At 36.1% G+C, this 20,467-nt stretch overlaps 1 pseudogene; it reads right to left on the bottom strand.

The window, feature by feature from the left end:
• Positions 1-1,196: 1,196 nt before the first annotated feature.
• On the bottom strand, positions 1,197-15,893 carry LOC132601686 (uncharacterized; annotated as a pseudogene).
• Positions 15,894-20,467: the final 4,574 nt, after the last annotated feature.

Genomic DNA, 20,467 nt, shown 5'->3' with positions numbered 1-20,467 from the left:
ACGCTGTGTTCATGCCCACAGGTAGACGGGGAGGCGACCCAGATTTATAGAAGCCGATAAGCAGACTTTTGAGAGCACTCCATTATTCCGGAGGTGCCATTGATTTACTATTTAGTGTACATATATGTTTGGGCACGACGGGGTCCTATCCCGTCCACATGTCTAGTATTCTAGTAGAGGCTCGTAGACACGTATGTGTGGGTAGCATGGTCTCACGATGTTATCATTGTATGTATATTATGTTGATAGCCGAAGGGCTTATGTGTATAAAAGCATTTATGTTTCCAAATGAAAAATGGTTTTCCTATGATTTGAGCGTTTAATTAATGAATGAATGCTTGATGGGTACGTTGGGTAACGGTACGAGTGGTGCTCGGTAGTTAGCCCAGGGTACCTGTCATGGCCTCTAGTCGGGTTGTGACGGTACTACAATGCTCTAAAAATCAGATTTTCTCAGTTTGATCCTTGAGGTCAAGGATCTCTTTTGGGATGGAATAATTGATAGCAGAAGTGCAATTAGAATTGAAGTCAGGAAAATAGTTGGTGTTCAAAAGTTAGTTAGCCACATCAACAGTTAGTTAGAGGAGTTGGTTAGGCAGTTTTCAAGTTAGTTCATTAGCTGTAACTGGTCGAGTAGTTAGTAGATATTTTTCATTGTATTCAACAACTATAAAACATTGTATTGTATGGATTGAAATCATCAATATACAGATTCATAATTCTCTCTCTAAACTTCTATTCTCTCTTCTATTCTATTCTAGCTCTTCTTGTTACATTGAGCTGTCATTCTCGAGTTAATAACTCTTGCACCAGCATTCAAACCTCGAATTCTTTACTGAATTCCTGCATTTGAGTAACAATAATACCTCTCGAACCCTATGGAGTCAATCTAGGTTTTTTCCTTATCATAATCCGTAGCTAGAATTAGAGGAAAGAAATTCTTGGTTAGTATACTTCATGCAAAGTTGGTTTCTACATCAAATCGATAAATACGTATATTCAAATATCAGTAAAACACCTTAGAATTCATAGCAAGGATTCAAAATCAAGGAAAGAGAAAACGAAGGGTCTAACTCACCTAAATTTGTAACCAATACTCATCCTAGAGTTTAAACTATCAAGCTTGATGTACATGAATTGTTGGTAATTCAAGCTGATAGACATATTGAACGATCTGAATGAATATGTAAGTTAATTTACCGGGGTCCTAACAGCGTGACGGTCATTTCGTTTGTTGGATACATGCTTGTAGAATATTCAGACGTGACTTTGCTATCTGTGAGAAAGCCAGATTCCTTAGCTTGAGGAAAAATAGCATCATTAGTCAACATCACAACCACTATAGACATGTCTGGCCTGTATTCTGGAAATTGTTGTACACATAATAGAGCGACATGGATTAGGAGTTGCAATTCAGAAATATAACACGAACCCGTTGGATGCATATCAATTAGCTCCAATGGTCTACCTTCTTTGTAAAGTTTCCATACCTGTCAATAACACAAATAATACATAATCAAGAAACATGTAGCAGTTGATGTGCCTTCAATGGATTTAAGTTAAATGCAGTTTAACTATCATAGATTAATTACCAGGTTATTATTATAGAGAAATATCTTGGAGTGCCTTATAAGTGACCTCATTGTTCAAAGATTATTTTATAACGTTAGTGCACAGAATTTAAACTCACCTTTAATTAACATAAAAGACTTACATGTCCGAGAAGGTTGATACTGTGACTTCAATGGGAAAATCCTCTGTTTCTCCGACCACTTATTATTTCTAGCACTAACATGCCATACATCTGATTTTAGTGAGAAAACACATGGACCACATACTTTGGGGACATGTAGTCACTGCATCACATATTAACCTGAAAATAATATTAAACAAAGCATATTATACTCAATATAAATGCTAAACAGTGAGTAGTATTAAATTTCTTACTGTGTCCCAACCACTTGGTGTGTATTAGCACAAGTCTTATTCCCTACAACGCTTCTAGCTATGTCAAAGTCTGAGATCTTGGGGTTCATGTCAGTATCTAGCAAAATGTTACTAGCTTTGAGGTCTCTGTGGATGATTCTGTGCCGAGAATCATGATGGAGATCTTCTAGCAATTCCATTGATGATGTTGAAGTGCTTAGACTAGTTGAGTATCAAGCTCTTCTTTTCATCTGTTAACAGGTCCAATTAGTATAATTACTGATGATGTAACTTCTTTAGTATGCTAAATAGAAACTAGCTCAACTTGTAAAGTCCAGTTCCGTGAGCAAATATTTTCATTGTTTAAAAGCACATGCTCCTTCTCCAAATTGAGTGCAACTAAACTGTGATCAAACTTGAACGATTTACTATGTATAGTACTCGAGTTTTATGTGTGAAGCAAAAGTAAGACTAATGATGCCAAATATGAAGAAATCAAGACTTCTACTGGGCATGTATTTCTGGACCAGCATTTTTCTCCTCCTGCAATGCAGCATCTTATAAGCTTCACAAGATTTCTATGCTAGAGTTTGACAATGCAAATAACTTCATTCTTGAACTCGTTAACTCCTTGCGAGAAAGACTTGGAGAGCATACTAAAAGCAATTACAGAATCAGTAACTATACTAATTGTTGGAAGACCTATTAACAGATGGAAAGAAGAGCTCGATACTCAACTGGCCTAAGCGCTTCAACATCATCAACGAATTGCTCAAGGACTTTTGTATCTCCATCAAGATTCACGCATTTTGGATGCTGCTAGTGAAATAGCCCTTCTGGCTATATTTTCTGTTACTCCACCTGGAAATATCCCAATTCACAGGTCCGAGATCTAAATCTATGAATTGAAAGGTTGTTCAGGGGGAAGTTATTGTCTATCGTTGGCCTCTATGGAAGAATTAGTTGGGGGACCCGAGAGGCGGTGGTTTACTCTATGGTGGATGTTAGCGGTTCGAGTCTGCTTATCTCAAACTAGTAGCAGTAAATAGGAGAGAAAATTAAAGTTACAACTTACAAAAAAAAAAAAGTAAAAGAATTATCCTTAGAGACCTCAAAGCTAGTAATATTTTGCTAGATGCTGACATGAACACCAAGATCTCGAATTTTGGCATAGCTAGAAGTGTGATAGGGAATGAGATGGGTGCTAATACACACCATGTGGTTGGGACACATTAAGCAATTTGATACTAACACCTTTTAGCATTTAGATAGCATTTATCTTATCTACTGCTCCTACAATATCCTCTGTCTAAAACCATTTTCTTTTTAATATGTGATGCGGTGGTTACATGTCCCCGGTGCATGTTGTTTTCTCAATAAAATCAGATGTATTTAGATCTGGCATAATAGTTCTAGAGATAACCAGTGGTCAGAGAAATTCAGGATTTTCCCATGAAAGTCATAGTATCAACCTTCTTGGACATATAAGTCTTGTATGTTAATTAAAAACGACTTAAGTTCTGTGCACTGAAAGGTGTAACATTACAACTATCACCTGTAACCAACCTGATATCACTGATTAAATTACATTGATAGGGCAATATTGTCAATGTATAGCTTGAATCCATTAAAGACACATTAATGATTGATACATGTTCCTATTATGTACTGATTGTGTTATTAAAAGGTATGGAAACTTTATAAAGAAGGAAGACTATTGGAGCTGATTGATGTGCATCTGACAGATTCATGTTATTCAACTAAATTTCTAAGGTTAATTCATGTCGCTCTATTATACGTATAACATAGTTCAGAAGACAGGCCATACATGTCTAAAGTGGTTATGGGGTTGTCGAATGATTCCATTTTGCCTCAAGCTAAAGAACCTGGGTTTTTCACAGAAAGGAAATTCCCTGATTCTAGATACTGTTGTTAAATCACCAAATCTACCACGAAATGAGACAATAAGAAATTAGGGTTGAGGGTCGGTGAGAGAGAAGATAAGGAGAGAGCCTTTCATTCATATTGAAGAAGAAGAAGAAAAATGAATAATCTGTTTACAAATGACTTGGGCTCACAGTTAAGTAGTGACCCGTAAAATAATTACAATTTGGACCGAGCCCGATACAAATTAAACAAATACAAAAATGTTGGATCAGCCCATATCACATATTCTAACATCCCCCCGCAAGGTGGAGGGTGATAATACACCCAACTTGAGAAGATGGGAATGGTGAGTAGACCCGGTCAAAATCTTGGTAAACATATCAGCCAACTGAGTGGCACTTGAAGTGTATGATAGAGCGATCAACCCATCAGCCAGTTTGCTCCGGACAAAATGGCAGTCAAGCTCGATGTGCTTAGTCCTCTCATGGAATACTGGGTTCCTTGCAATGTGAAGAGCTGATTGATTGTCACATAACAAGGGGACTGAGGAAGGAGCAGGCAGTCCAAAATCAACAAGCAGGCGAGATAACCAGGTGAGCTCAGCAACTGCCTTGCTCATGGACCTGTATTCAGCTTCAGCCGAGGAAAGGGAGACCACTGGTTGTTTCTTGGACTTCCAACCAACCAGACTGCTACCCAGCAATATGCAGAAACCAGAAACTGATCGCCTGCTATCAGGGCATGAGCCCCAATCACTGTCACAGAAAATACTAAGAGAAAAATCAGGTGTATTGTTGAAGAAAATACCAACATCAGAGGTCCCCTTAAGATATCGAAGGAGATGTAGGGTAGCTTTCATATGGGGAACACAAGGCCTCTGCATGAACTGACTCAAGTGTTGTACAGCAAAACAAATGTCAGGCCTAGTGTTGGTTAAAAAATTTAACTTCCCTACCAAACACCTATATTCCTCTGGTTTAGGTAACACATCTCCAACACCAGCTTGAAGTTTTACATGCATTTCAAGAGGACAGACTACCGGAGAGGAGTCAATGGCATGAAAATCAACAAGTAAATCATGGATAAATTTCTTTTGGTGGAGAAGAACCCCATCAGGAGAGTGCACCACTTCAATGCCTAAGAAGTAGTTCAGAGAACCCAAATCTTTTATTTTGAACTGCTCATGTAGGAAAGCTTTCAGGGAATCAATTTCATGTAGATCAGTCCCAGTTATAATGATGTCATCCACATACACTATGAGCAACACCACAGAATCATGAGTTATTTTGGTGAAGAGAGAGTAATCATTCAGGGAATGAGAGTAACCTCTTCAATAAAGGGACTGAGATAACTTGGCATACCACTGCCTGGAAGCCTGTCTGAGGCCATAGAGAGACTTTTTCAACTTACAGACCAATTGAGTAGAAGAAGAGGGGACATATAGGCCAGGAGGAACTTTCATAAACACTTCCTCATCTAAATCTCCATGGAGGAAGGCATTATTGACATCTAGTTGGTATAAAGGCCACTGTTTCTTGACAGCAACAACAATTAAAGTCTTAACAGTAGACATCTTAACAACAGGTGAAAAAGTCTCATGGAAGTCTATGCCTTCAACTTGTGTGTCACCTCTAACTACAAGCCTAGCTTTATACCTCTCTATGGAGCCATCAGCCTTGTATTTAACTTTGTAGACCCACTTACATCCAATAGGTTTCTTGCCAGGTGGAAGTTCAACAATGTCCCATGTGTTATTCAATTCTAAAGCATCAAATTCCTTCTGCATAGCAGTTTGCCAGGTAGGGACTGAGACTGCCTGAGAGTAAGTGTGAGGCTCAAACACATGAATTTGACTAGAAGTAGATGGGACAGACCCAGAACTATGGGAAGATGGAGCAGACTCAGAAAAATGTGAAGTGGACTGGCAAACATAGCTATCAAGGTAAGAAGGTCTGGTGCGAGGTCTGGAAGAGACTCGAGAAGGAAAATGATGAGGGAAAGTGGGTGGGGGTTGAGTAGGTGGAGGAAAATGGGGAGCAGGGGAAGGAGGAAAGCCATGAGAATTAGTGGCACATGGTGGAGGAGGCTGATGTTGGGCAGAAACAGAAGTAGGGGGAAAAGGATCATCAAAACAACTGAATAGGGAAGGGGACAGTGTGAATGAAGGTGGTTTGGAAGTAAGAGTGAAAGGAAAAATGTGTTCATGAAACACAACATCCCTGGTCACAAAAGTCAGTTTGGAAGTGAGACTATATACCTTATATCCTTTCTTGGCAAAAGGGTAACCCAAAAATACACATGGCATGGCTTTGGGCTGAAATTTGTCCCTTTGAGTTTTGGGAATGGTGGAGTAGCATAGACAACCAAAGGCTTTAAGATGAGAATAATTTGGCTATTTATCATATAGACTTTCATAAGGACTTTTGGCATGTAACAAGCTGGAGGGGAACCTATTTATTAGATATGTGGCAGTAAGGACACAATCTCCCCAAAACCTGATGGGGAGGGCAGACTGGAAAAGAAGGGCCCTAGCTATTTCTAACAGGTGCCTATGCTTCCTCTCTACCACCCCATTTTGTTGTGGGGTGTGACGGCAGGTGGTCTGATGGAGGATGCCTTTGTCAGAGAAGAAGGTGGAACCAGCAATGCTGGAGCCTAATTCCAGTGCATTGTCACTCCTAACAATCTTAACTTGCAATTGAAATTGACTTTTTGTCATGAAAATAAAAGATTTTAGTAGATCAAAGTCATTGCTTTTAGCTCCCATTAGATAAGTCCAAGTAGCCCTAGAGCAGTCATCTACAATGGTTAAGAAATACTTGGATCCATTTGTGGTTGGAGTGTGATATGGACCCCAAGTGTCAATGTGAATCAGTTGGAAGGGCTTAGTGGTTTGAATACTACTATCAGGGAAGGGCAACCTGGTTTGTCTTGCCAAGGGACAAACAGGACAAGGGAAAGACTGCTTCTGTGACAAATTTCTAAGACTAGGTATGGTCCTCATTTTTGAAAAAGGAATGTGACCCAACCTGTAATGCCATATCATATCTAATTTGTTAAAATGTGATGCATGAGCATGAGTAACAACACTGCCATTAGGAACAGGACAGGTATTAGGAATAGGTGATGTTATATTATTAGGAACAACAGTGTTATCAAAAGTTACATCATGAGCAGAATCAGTATGTATACCAGAAGAAAAATCAGAAGCATCAGAAAGGGCATTCTTATCAGATAATGCAGAATTACAAACAGTTGAAACAGTAGGAGTGGGAGAGATAGATGTAACAGAGGTTGAAGATCTAGGCAGAACCAACTTGTAGAGGCCTTTATCCACTTTACCAAGAACCAGAGGCTTCTTCAAGGAAGGGCCCTGTATAACACATAGATACTTGGTAAATAGAACAAAGCCATTAAGTTTTGACAGTAATTTGTGAATAGATATTAGATTGTATTGGAAACTAGGAACATAGAGGACATGGTCAAGTACTAAGTTGGGAAATTTGTATCGGGCTCGGCCCAAATTGTAATTATTTTAACAACTGTACAAGAATATATTCAATAAATGAATTTACTGTTACACAGTTAGATCCCCAGTAAACTAAAATGCATGTTCATACAGATCTTTCAATGACAAGCTTGAATTACAGAAGGGTTTCAGGGTGTATCTTCCAATTAAGATTTTACATTTTATAAGTTGTATAAAGAAACTTACCAGCAGTTCGTGTATACATCAAGTTTGTTAGTATAACTTACCAATTTGGCCTATGTTACTTGGTTTTGTTATACTTACAGATACGTATGGATTGTTGCCCACAGAGGCAGATCCAGAATTTAAATATGGGTTCAACCTTTAAGGTTCTTAATTAAAATTTAAAATTATGGATTCAAAATTACTACATATGCAATTCTTAATGAACTTTTATCTATACATTTTATAATGCATTGTCGAAAGTACTGGTTCAAATGAACCTGGTGATGATATTGAAGCCAATTCAAATTAAGTTGGGAGTATGTGTTCATTGATAGCACCATTTGCTATGTAAATATGTCATAAGATTCGAAAGAACATAGGTCGAAAGCATCCATATATTATGTCTTCATAGATAGCACGATTTGCTATGTAAATATGTCTTAAGATTCGAAAGATCATAGAACGAAAGCATGGGTATATCAGAATATAAGATAAGAACATAGAGCCACCACAAATCAGAATCTGTTGGATAATCCCACCCCACCCACGACTCTCTTGTATAATATTCATAGCATGTATTGACATACGATGAGCCTAACAACATGTCATGTAGTAGTAATTTCCTTTAGCGGCACCTTACTATATCCAAGTGGTTCTAAGATTTAATTTTAATGAGTCTATCTTCTAATATATGTAGAACGTAGAACAACAATAAAACAACAAAAAAGAAGAAAAACGGATATTATAGATATCTCCACACGTGTTTAAGCCATACAAACCTTCTTTTCTTATACACTTCACATTCCGTTCTATGCTTGAAGATGAGTATTTTCATAGTTGAGAGGAGTGGGAGCTGATGGAGAGGGAAGAAGGATATGGTCTTTATTTCTCTTTTCTGTTTTTCCATAGTGTCTGCTAACATGGACAATGGCAAATACTAATGAGGATTCTGTTTGCTTAGTTAGAAAATAAGGTAAATTGTGATATGATTGAGTAATGACGAGGGATTGTTTTGGCTGCGAACTTTTCATGGAGGGCATAATTAAATCATTTCACATAGTTCATGGACAAATTTAGAATTTGAAACAAAAGTAAAGGTAAAAGGCGGTTCTAGGTATATTCTAATTAAGAAATGGATTTCCAAAGTGAAAAATTCCAACTGCTTATATGGATTTGTGATTTCTAGTACCATGGTAAAACTTTTTATAGCTAATAGATCAGGAAAAGAGATTAACATCTTTAGAAGTTTTGTGACTAAACATATCTGATACTTATATTCAATGAACAATAGAAATAGAGGAAAATTTCATCCATAAGTAGATAACATCTTCAGGTAGAAATTCCAAATTGCTGTTTAATTCAACTATTGTTGTATTATCCAAGAATCAAAGTTCTATGCTATTTCCAAAATTACTGTTCATGTGCACACAAGTCTAGATAGTTATCTTGTTCACACTCTACTGTGGATCTAACAATGTGATTCTAACTTCATTTTTCGAATTTCCTATCTATGATCCTGAGTTTGCTCCATCAATTATCTTTGTTTCTATGAATAAAACCTGGTTCCTGAGCTTCTGGCAATGGACTTCCATTAGCCAACATCAGAACCACATGAGACATGTTTGGTCTATCTGTTGGACAATATTGCACGCATAATAAACCCACTTCGATTGACCTCAAAACTTGAGAAATATGGCTAGAATCAGCTAGCTGCTCATCAATTTGTTCCAAGAACCTATCTTCTTTGTAAAACTTCCATGTCTGTCGTAGTTTAGATCATGGATCATGACAAATACCATGTGTTGTAAAGAAGAAAAAAGAGCATATATGTATAAAACAGACTATATATAGAGTGCCTAATGACCGAGAAGGGTAGGGTTATGATAAAATAGACAGACTATTCACATTTGTTGTGCAATTTAAATAAAATATGCATCTCTCTTCAAACTAACTTTATTGGGAAATCCCCCCCCCCCCCCCCCCCAATCATGCCGTGTACAATGAAATTTGAATATTTATGCATAACTAAAGAATGAGAAAACTACTTTTTGAGGTGAATAGGTCATTGGCATCATTGCATCAATTGATAAATGTCACGACCCGACTAGGGGCCGCGACGGGTACCCAGGGCTAACCACCGAGCACCGCTCGTGCTATCATTTCCTTAACCCATTTACCAATTATTCATCGATTCCTTGTTAATCTTAAAAAGATCTGGTTTTCATTACAAAATATAATGCTCTATCACAAGGACATATTTCAATATACTCATACACATACATACTATCCACGTCATGGAACCACATAACCCACATCTAGTAACTACGAGCCTCTATGGGATGACATATACTAATATACACAAAACGATCAACCGAGTAGCACCTCCGGAATAGTGGAGTGCTCCTGTAAATCTGTGGATGGCTCCTACTGATCTGCAGCGTCTCCCTGTCTACCTGTGGGCATGAGCACAGCATCCAAAAGAAAAGGATGTCAGTACGAACATTATACTGAGCATGTAAGGCATACATCAAGAAATAAGGAGAGAATAAAAAAGATAAAGTAAATGCAAGGAGATAACCCGTAATTGCTTGCCTCTTAAGGCGGATTCATGCATGCGTACTCATAAAACATCGTATCTTATATTGCTGCGGAACGTGCAGCCCGATCCATATATCATCATACACCGTACCCGACCCATAATGGGACTCAGTGAACATAATGCCGTGGAACGTACGGCCCGATCCATCACCCATATATCCCGCGTCCGGGCATCCCGCGTCCAGGATGAGATCATAATATGCCAGCTGACCAGGTGGCTATGCGTCTATAGCGCCTCACCTTTCCCCATATCCCCTAAAAACATTTTCATATCATATACTTATACATAATATACTTAGCATGCATGAGAGCCCAAGAAAAAGCTATGGCTCTATCAAAGTGACGTAAGGTCAGGAGTCTCCGACTATATTATGGATTGATCGTGGTCGTCATGTCTCACCTTGAAGGAACAATTATTATAAGGTGGACTATCAATGAAGAATACAGATATGAATAATAACATCAAGAGGAAACATAAAATAGGGTCATAATCTTATAAGAAGTCAATCCATATGTTTTTGGAGTCTTAGAGAAAATGTAGTCATCATTCATGAATAAAATCGAGAAGTCAATAGATGGCTCAACATTCTTATGTCGTCTTTGGAATCGTAACATTAGAACCTTTAAACATAAAAATCGTTCTCATCATAACATGCTCATCATATATGCTCATCGTAATATATGCATGAAGACTCTAGAACAACTATACTTTATCGAGGTGACAGAAGGTCGTGAACCCTCGATCCCATTATGAACATTTATAACCATTTTGCCTCACCTCGAAGGGATTAATGTATGAGGTGAGTATAAGCAAAGAATGACATCATATCACTACTAAACTCATAACATTGCTCTTATCTCGTATAATTATTCATGATCTTAGACTCTTAGCCTTTAGGAATGTAGGAGAATCATGAGGATGAAAGAAGAATCATGTCCTAGGATTCATGCCATGGAAGAAAAGGTCTAGCCTCACATATCTTGGACGTTTACCATTCCTATCGCTTGCTCGCTTCCCTTATTATGCACTCGTGTATACCCTCAAGAGAGTTCATGCGGTCGTTAGTTAAGCAATTATAAGAACGAACTTCTATTTCTAGGGAAAATTGGGCAGCATTTCCTTTGTTTCTACTACGTTTCCCACATTCTATTTCAGCTCCCAAACATTCACAACAATAATCACAATATAGAAACCAACAATCATCGTTTATATACATTTAGCAAAACCCACCAATTTCCTCCAATTTCTCCACATTTAGTGGTTTTAGCCTATCATCACATCTCTTCATACATCACACTTATCCCATGGTCTAAATGTTATTTATAATGTATTCATGATCACAACATATCAACATTCATTATTTCCATCCAACTACCATTCAATTGTGACACTACTCATCCTTTTAAAAACTCATTTTCCATGTTTTTCTACAATCCAAGCATCTTAGCCTTCCAATACCTTAAACAACATAGAAAAATCATTAAACGTACCTTAGATAATGGTGGAACAAGCTTTGAATGGAATTCTTCCTCTTGCACCAAAGTTTCACTTCGCCTCCTTAGGGTTTTCTTGAAGAAGATGGATCCTACTTGAGTTTCATATGCTTTGCTCCATGGATTTTATGTTGTTGATCTTCAATTCCCCTTGAATTTTCTTATAGATGAATGTTAGAGTATTCTCTAGAGGGTTCTTGAAGTGAAGAGTGGAAGTGAAATGAAAATAAAATGGGAAGGGTCCCTTATATTTAAAATTGAAATCTGGCCGACCTACTTTATACGGACCAACATATGGTCCGTATAATTTTTACTGACCGTATGTTGGACCGTATGTTTGGTCCAGTGAGCTATATTGTGCTGGGTCAAATCCACGGTTGGACATACGGTCCGTGGATTTTATACGGCCAGTATGTCTGGCCGTATGTTTGCCCAGTTTTTCGAGACTTGTTCTCGTCAACTCGTTTGATCTCCGATCCTTATGGAACCTTCTTAGCACTTGTTTAATACCTCAATACCAATCTTAGGGACATTATAACATGTCTATAACCATCATTATGCCATTACAGAATCGTTACTCATTATTTTCATCTGATACACAACATATGGTTTGCTTTTCCTTACTAACTTTCTTTCCTCATCTCGGATGTCCTTGAGAATCTTAATTAGGGTCATTTATATCATTTCTTGCTCGTCAAAACATCGCATACGATATTTCCTTCGCTCACCCATTCCCTGTACATGTACGGAGGATTTCCAAGGTGTAACAATAAAATTTCTGCTCATTGGGTCATAGCTGTATGCTCATGAATTTGTAAACTTTTTCCTTTTCATCTTTCAAAAACTTAAATAGTTGGGATTTAATTTAGTCCAAAAGATGTGTGATTCTATATTGAAAAGGAGGATATGCCAAAATGTTTTTACTATTACCTTGTTGTTTGGACTTATCTCGTCACACTCTATCGAGGATCTAACATTGTGATTGTGACTTCATTTATTGAACTAGATGTCTGCGATCCTAATTTTGCTTCATCAAATATGTTTCTTTCTGTGAAAAATCCTGGTTCTTTAGCTTTTGGCAGTAGACTTTCGTTAGTCAACATCTGAACCACAGAAGACATGCATGGTCTATCATCTGGACGTTGTTGCACACATAATAAACCCACTTGGATTGACCTTAAAACCTGAGAAATATTGCAAGAATCAGCTAGCTTCTCATCAATTAGTTCCAAGGACCTATCTTCTTTGTAAAGCTTCCATGCCTGTTTGAGTTTAGGTCACATGGATCATGCCAAATTCCATCTGTTGTTAAAAAGAAGATTACTTACGTGTATAATACAGAACATACTGTGCTTACATAACCGAGAAGGTTAAGGTTGTGATCTTGATGGACAAATCCTCTATTTCTCTTGCAACTAACAATCTCTAACACCAAGACGCCAAAGCTAAACACATCTAATTTTACCGAGAAAATCCCATCTACTACATATTTAGGGGACATTTGGGCCACTATGCCAAAAGACAACACGAAGATAATTAAAGAAGCGAGATGTCATATGAGAGTACTTTGTGTGTTATTAGAGATTCTTACTATGTCCCAACCACATGGCGTGTTTTTGCTCCCATCTCATTTCCTGCAACACTTCTGGCCATGACAAAGTCAGATATCTTTGGGTTCATTTCTATATCTAGCAAAACATTGCCTGCTTTAAGGTCTCTATGGATAATTCGTAGTCGAGAATCTTGATGGAGATACAGTAAACCACGAGCAATTCCGTTTATGATGTGGAAATGCTTTGGCCAATCAAGTAATTTGCTCTTTGTTTGGTCTACAAAATAAGCTTTATGATTAGTTGTTTCTGTGGACATGTTTTTGCTTTGGGCATAAATGTGCATGCTATGGATAATAGGACAAATCATTATTAGTAATTTTAGCATGTATAGTAGGTAAGGAATCCAAACCAAATATGTACGAATTCAGGCTTTTGTTAGGCATGTATTCATAGATCAACATCATTTCTTCCCCTTGGATGCAACAAGCTAGAAGTCTCACTAGATTTCGATGTTGAAGCTTGGCAATATAGATAACTTCGTTCTTGAATTCATCAAGTCCTTGCATGGAAGTCCTTGAGAGCCTCTTCACGGCTATTTCCTGTCCCTCTTCCAGCACCCCCTATGTGAAATAATCCAAAATTAAAATAAATACCCAATCAATCTATACTTCTTGGCCATAGGTGCAGTCAAAGCACTCAAGTTAAAGTGACCAAATCAAGCTCACACACCTACACCGAAATAGTGTCGGATCGACACAGGTGAAATAGGATTTTGAAAGATGTAACACATAATAAATTTGCAGTGTATACCTTGTAAACAGGTCCAAATCCACCATCTCCAATCTTGTTGTAGACCGAAAAGTTATTTGTGGCTCTTGTTATTGTCGACAATTGGAAATGTGGCAGCTCAAAATCTTCTTTGAGTTTCATTTTCTTCTTCTTTTTCCGTTTGTACAACAACAGAATCAGGCCTAGCAGAATCATTGCCATCAATAGTGAGAAACTCACTATAAGTATCTCTGCCTTCTCTCCATTTGATGAACCTGTCTCAGATTCTACAACCAATTTTTTTTTGTCAGCAACAGCAAATCGAGATAGCCCAGTGTTGTTGCATAATATGGTCTCCACGTGTTGAAGAACTAAGTTTAAGGGTGTGTTTGGTATGAAGGAATTTTTTTTCACGGAAATTGTTTTTCTAGATAATATTTTCCCGGAAAATAAGTGGTTTTCTTACTCCCTTAATTCACTTTTGATTTTGCACTCTCCTTAAGAACTAATAAATGAAGTATATATATACCATAATACCCATACTAGTTCGTGTATAGTCTCAATAGATTTGGAAAATAATTTGGAAATGAGTAATTAATATTAAGGGTAAAACAAGAGAAAAAGTTTGTCTTTCTCTTGATATGCTAAAGTAGACATGTGAAATTTCTAAACAAGCTCTTACCTTGCTCCGAAGAATCCATCCTGATGTAAATTTCTTGCCCCCTTTCAGACAGCTTTCTGATGTCATTCAACTCCCCAAACCAAAACAAGCAACCTTTATCTCCATTGCTTATATCTAGGCTTGAATAAGCTTTGCAAGAGCAGTTCCTTGAGCATACTTGCCTACACTCTTCTAGTGTCATGGTTTTATCATACTGAGAGTATTTAGTATCTGGCAACTTAATTCCAGAATATTTTAGAAATACATTTTCCTTGGTGCAATGATATGGTTTCCTCCGAACACACCCTTTTGACCAATCTCCTGTTTCCCATTGTTGTGGATATACTGCCACAAACTTATCCAAACATCCACAAACCGGTGAATTATTTATGTCACAGCTCCCATAGGCACCACAGAAGCTATATGCATCACAAGTATCTGAAGGTAAATTGAAGTAAATAAGCCAACTGTTGGTCCGGTCCACCCACGTCAAGTATTGCATGTAACCATTGCTAGTGAGGACTATTCTTGATAAAACCGAGCTGTTAATGAGAGAAAAACTACAGTAAACCTCCTCCTCATTGAAAACAAATTGAAGTGTATAGAAGCTGTTTTTTATTACTAGTGGTGTGAGTGCCCCACTCCAGGTCAAACCATTCCATGGTCCTGAGCGAGATGCTATAATTGTGCCTTGTTTTATGAGGGCCTGTGGATATCCAGTAGGATCAATGTGAACAGTGAATTCCCCTGGAGTTGGATCGTTACCGTTCTTCCAAGCTGATAGGTATACCTCATGACCAGTTTTAAAGTTTTTGCCAAGCTTCATATCAGGCAAGTGCGTATCAGTTGGGAAATTGAAGCTCTGCCAAAGGAAATTTTCTGTATTTCCATCATTTGCATCTTTTACAACAAGATTACCTGAATCCAAAAGCACTGCAACTGGATTTTGGACTGATCTTGAGGTGTTAGTGGACCATATAATTTCATTCTTGTCACTAGAAAGAACAAGTATCCCTGGTTTTGTGACCTTCAAAACAGCCGAAGATGTATTTGTGAGTGGTTGTTCTCTGTTGGCAACCCATACAACTGTTTGCACATGAGGAAGAATTTTCTTGTACCAAATCCCAATATATCGTGTTGACGAACCGCTGGGGCTGAAAAATCCCAGCTCAAAGGTTCCGCCAGATGAAACAATAGTTTCACCATCTATGATGAATTGATTTGTATTGATTAAGTCTGTTTTAGTTGTAAAGATGTTGTGTATAGAAGAGCAGAAAGACAATAGAAAAACTAGGAAGAAAATAGCTTCCATTATTGAAGCCTTGATGATGCCTAAGCCTGGTTGCCTATATATTGACTATGACTTAGACTTGAGAAGAGCCAATGTCACGTGATATGATGACTTCGCTAGCACGTTTTTGAACATCCAGTCATTCACAGGCTCTGAAAAAAGTAATAAAAAAGATGGAAAATTTCATTTAAAAAGAACAGCATCTGGACAACGGCACTATACTACTGCTGACTATGCTGTTTCTAATATTTTTTTAATAAAACAAATGGACCATTTCGGAAGAAATCAAGATGGAAATTTCATAATTGTGATGTTAACATTATATGTCATTTTCAGCCTAATTTATTAGTAGTATTAGTTAGCTATGCCCATTCCAGAAAGACCTGACTTTTGACGAGGATACAAGTGTCGTGCAGGTCATTTGAATTTTTGTCCAAAAGTTTGCCACACAAAAACTTGGGGGAATTAGCTAGAAGGCCAATTTCAAAACTTATTTAGGAAACAAGCCACAAGTCTCAATGATTTAGGGGCAGGGCCACCATATATGACATCAGCATTGTCAGTCCCACAAGCTGTCAACTCCATCCCCAAAGTTTTGAAAAATACATTTTGATCCCCAACCCCCAACATTTTAATTACCCAAAAAGAGTTAAAGAAAACTAAATATTTCCCTCCAAAAACTCTCAATTTGTCTACTTTCCAGATCCCGTTTCCGGCGAAAATTCCTGCTTTTCATTGGAAAATCAATCCCCAACGACTCAAAACTTCCCTATTTTAACCATTGTAACTAAAAGCTCGTAGATATCGTTGAAAAGGATCTTTCCCATTGTAACTAAAAGCTCATTTTTCCGGCGAAACTTTCGGATTCCGACATTGGAGTTCGCTTTGGGAATACAAATTCTCTTGTGGAGTCAATTCTCCATTCATATACACTACAAGAAAAATGCGAATTACATGGGGATTTTCCTAGGGATTATACAAGAAAATCCGCAGGAAACTACTGCGGATTTTCTTGCAAAAATAAATCCGATGGAAAAACCTTCATGGGTTATTATTAACAGCGAATTTTCAAATCCCAAAAAAAAGTTTACCTGCGGATTAAAAAGTTCCCAGGTAAGGTACGTGGGGATTTTGATCCGCATGTAAATTACTTGCAGATTTTGCTGCGAATAAAAATAAAAATTTCCAAAATTATTTTGATAGAAATTTGTAAATATAGGAATTTACTTGCGGATTTTCATAGAGAAAAATCCCATGAAGTTCCGCATGGAAATTCCCCAATGTAATTCCGGAGTCCGCAACTTAAATGCCCTAAAAAGTGGCTGTAGGGACCAAATAACTCAATAAATAAAAAAAGTTATCAAAGTAACCTTTGCGCGCTAAATTAGCGCGCAATAGGACCAAACTGCAAATTTACAGTTAAGTTCTATTGCGCACTAAATTAGTGCGCAATGGTTTTTTTTTTTTTTTTTTTTTTTTTTTTTACAATTTTAAAGTTTTGAAATTTCACGTTTTTTCCATACTTTGACCAAAGATTAGTGATGTTTCAAAAGGCTGGATTATCAATATTTTATATAGAACCTGATATCTTTTTGTGCGAACAATAATGTAGGCTCAATACAACAAGTATACGTAAACGTTTAGATCGTCGTTTTAGGGGTTGCAAAGTGCCCCGAAGTAAGTTTTGTTTGTTTCAATATTGTTGTCTAAAGGTTTAAGTTTTTTATTTATAATTGGTTTAGGATATCACGCGAGTTAGTTATAAATGATAAGATAACAAAGAGTAAAATAATATTTATCATTAAGATCCCTGGTGGTTGGGATAAAAAAGAGATGGCTAAACCACCAAGTCAAGTTGGTGAAAGTAACAATTTAGACACTTTTTATTTTTTATAATGTCCACTAATGCTATCTAACGTGTTTTCATAAATTGAATTTCAGGCCTTGAAATTAACATTCAAAACATCACTACCACGTGATGACCATCTTCAAATATATTTTTTATCACTAGATTCTTACTAAAGATGAATGAAAATTGTGCACCAATTTGGGGCAAAGTTCAAATTGAATGGGAAAAAAGAGTTTTTTCTAAAAATTGGCCCGGCCAAACCGCTTTGCGGCCATTTGCCCGGCTAGATCTTGAAAAAATACGCAAAATTAAAAAAAAAACGCCTAAATCGGACGTCTGAGCGCAAAGTTATGACCGTTTAAAGTTTCACCAATTTACAACTATTTTTTCTTCCTATACTCATTATTTGATAATTTTATCTTATTTTTATAACTACTTAAGTCTACTAGATAAAAAATTTATGGGAATTGCATAGCGCATTAATTTTACAGCTTATTCAAACATTTTTTTTAATAACGCTTAAATCAAAACTGCGCTATAAAATAAAACACTTAAACCTAAAGATAACAAGTTTCCAAACAAACAAAACTTACTTCGGGGCACTTTACAACCCCTAAAACGACGATCCAAACGTTTACGTATACTTGATGTATTGAGCCTACATTATTGTTCGCAGAAAAAGATATCAGGTTCTATATAAAATATTGATATTCCAGTGTTTTGAAACATCGCTAATCTTTGGTCAAAGTATGGAAAAAAGTGAAATTTCAAAACTTTAAAATTGTAAAAAAAAAATAAAAAAAATAAAAAAATAAAAAAAAAAAACCTATTGCGCACTAATTTAGTGCGCAATGGAACTTAACTCTTAACTGTAAATTTGCAGTTTGGTCCTATTGCACACTAATTTAGTGCGCAAAGGTTACTTTGGTAACTTTTTTCTATTGAGTTATTTTAGTCCCTACAATATTTTGGTCCCTACAACCACTTTTTGGGTCATTTAAGTTGCGGACTCGATTACATTGGGGAATTACGTTGCTAATCGATGTGGTACTTTTCTTTTTGTCTACTACCCTCATTTTTTTCCCTATGTGCATTTACTCAATAAGTTATTCTATATCAAATTAAGACTTCCAAAATTCACAATAAAACTAAACAATTCAAGTGAGAGAAAGTGAATTAAATTATAACTAAACATTGCTACTTTCAGTTATTTTTCAATTTACATTGGCACAATAAATTCATTCTAAATACACGTGGACAATATAAATTAGTTAAATTATTTTGATCAAGTCACTTAAATAATGTTAGAAGTTAATCGAGAAGATGTTTTATAATAAAATTATTTTGTCACTTGATACTTAATCTTAGCACTATTATTTACAAATTAATACTTCCTCCGTCTCATTTTGTATGAATGTGTTTGACATGGCATGAGTTTAAAAAAAAAAAAAATACTTTTAAAACTTGTGATCTAAAATAAACCATAAAATTTTATGTGGCTAGAAATCATTTCATTAAAGCAAAAAGGTAATTTTAAAGTTAAACGTTTACTAAATATAGAAATGCGTCATTCTTTTTTGCACTAACTAAAAAGAAAGGAGTGTCGTATAAATTGGGACGACGAGAGTACTAATCATTAAAGAACATACTACACTTAAATTACACCATTTTTAACACTTGTAAAGAAATAACATATACACCTATACAAAGTTGGATCAAATGAATGTCTGATGTGACCGTATATTTGCTTTGCCATATTTTTTCACACCAACAATATTAAATTCTTAGTTTTAAATATAATAAGATTTATGAAAATTACTTTTGTCACTCCCTCCTATGTAAGTGGGCTTAATTTTCTTTTGAAACTAAAAGTGTGCCTCTGTTTAATTTAGTAAGTTTTCAATCAAACATCCTACATGATACGTTTAAGATAATAATATTAAAATTAAAGAGATTTTGATACATTACACACGTTTAGTTTAAAACCATGAGATTCTAAAGTCTCTCTTTGTTACTTATTTATGTGCGTAGTCAAATTAAGACACTTAAAATTAGACGAATGAAGTATTGAATTTGTACCCTGCCATCATGCGTAATGAAATGTAATATTCAATCGAAAAAAATATAATATCATTAACTATATAGGATGAGTATTAAAATATATAGTATTATATTTAAAATTAGACGAATGAAGTATTGAATTTGTACCCTGCCATCATGCGTAATGAAATGTAATATTCAATCGAAAAAAATATAATATCATTAACTATATAGGATGAGTATTAAAATATATAGTATTATATTTAAAATTAAAAAATTAGAAATTTAACATTTAAAATAGTAAACCTATTATAAATAAATTTAAAATATATACAAGACATAGGAATTGTACTAAAAATGATTTTGGTATATAAACCCCAGATAGATCCTCAATAAATAATCCATAACCAAATCGCAGCAACAAATCCCCAAATAATTTCCTTGGTAATAAAAATCTTAGATAAACTTAATCTTAGCTAAAACCGCAATAACAAAACCTGTAAGTGATTCCCTAGGTAATAAAATTCCTAGACAATCCTCAAGAACTAATCCTAGTTTAATCAGACAAAAACGATAAAACCGATGCAAAAAAAAAAAAGTAATTTCATAGGAAATAAAATTTCCAGATAAATACCCAAGAAATAATTCCAACTAAAATCGCAGCAACCAAATCCCCAATTAATTACATAGGTATATAATCCTCAAG

The sequence above is a fragment of the Lycium barbarum genome, chromosome 7 (assembly GCF_019175385.1).
Source record: "Lycium barbarum isolate Lr01 chromosome 7, ASM1917538v2, whole genome shotgun sequence".
NCBI classification, from domain to species: Eukaryota; Viridiplantae; Streptophyta; class Magnoliopsida; order Solanales; family Solanaceae; genus Lycium; species Lycium barbarum.
Note: the sequence above shows the minus strand (reverse complement) of the source record. Positions and strands in the feature narration are given on the sequence as shown.